The sequence below is a fragment of the Lipotes vexillifer genome, unplaced genomic scaffold (genome assembly GCF_000442215.2).
Source record: "Lipotes vexillifer unplaced genomic scaffold, Lipotes_vexillifer_v1.1 scaffold306, whole genome shotgun sequence".
Lineage (NCBI taxonomy): Eukaryota > Metazoa > Chordata > Mammalia > Artiodactyla > Lipotidae > Lipotes > Lipotes vexillifer.
In genome coordinates, this window is record NW_006789814.1 from 532,560 (window position 1) to 533,867 (window position 1,308).

Here is a 1,308-nt window from a genome sequence, read left to right on the forward strand (position 1 = left end):
GCATCGGCAGGCGGACTCTCAACCACGGCGCCACCAGGGAAGCCCTGGATGTGCCTTTTATTACCTACTATGTGCCCAATTCATACTTAATCTCTAATCCTCCTAGAATCCCTGCGAAATGGATGATGTCATTGCTACTTTCCAGATGAGCAAACTAAGGTTCAGAGAATTTAAATGGCTTGCACAAGTTCTCATAGTTAATTAAGTGGTAGAAAAGTGCTATAAACCCAGACTTGTCTTGCCCTAAAACCAGTCAGTGGAATTTTCAGGGTTTGGTGGTTTTTGCTATATTCACACTTATGACCTGGGAGCTCTTCCCTTACAAGTCAAGCATCACCTTGAAAATACAAAGCTGATATTAGTAATTGTTACATATGATAAATGTTATCTCCAGGAAGACAAGGGGGAGTTTACAGGAGAGAGGATTAAAACCCATCAAGATCTTCCCAGTGGAGTCAGATGGTCCTGTTCTTCATGGTTCCAGAGGCAGTACAGAATGGAGAACAAATGCATGGTCCCTGGGACCAAGCTGGTTTCATCCCAGCTTCTCCACTTAATGGCTGTGAGGCCTTGGCAAAAAATTCTTCCCCTCTCTCTGCTTCCATTTTCTCATCTGTACAATCAAAATATTGGTAGCGGGCTTCCCTGGTGGCGCAGTGGTTGAGAGTCCACCTGCCGATGCATGGGACGCGGGTTCGTGCCCCGGTCCGGGAGGATCCCACATGCCGCAGAGCGGCTGGGCCCGTGAGCCATGGCCGCTGAGCCTGCGTGTCTGGTGCCTGTGCTCCGCAACGGGAGAGGCCACAGCAGTGAGAGGCCCGCATACCGCCAAAATATAGATATATATATATATATTGGTAGCATTGACCTCATTGTGGTGTTGGGTATATTCATATGTTTAAAGTGCATAGAATTGAGCCTGAAATAGATGAAGTGCTGAGTAATTAATGACCATCACTATCCTAGAAATCTCTTCTCCCCAGGGTGTAGCAGCTTTTAATGTCCATCTTTTCTGGAGTCATACTGCCTTTATGGTAACCATGGCAAACATCCCCTCTAGATGTTTCCATGACATTTTTTTTTCCTTAAGCAAAAACTTGAAAATCTCTTTTGAAAACCAAAGCTATCTAATTCTTCCAGGCCAAAAGGAATTTAAATTTCCATCAGAGCTGTAAAATGCTTTAAGCAAGGATATGGGGGATTAGACAGGATGTCCTAAAGCAATCAGCTACTCAAATGGCTGAGACAAAAATCAAATCTATCTGAAATACAAGGTCATTATGTTTTAAGGTAAAGGGAAAGTTCAGC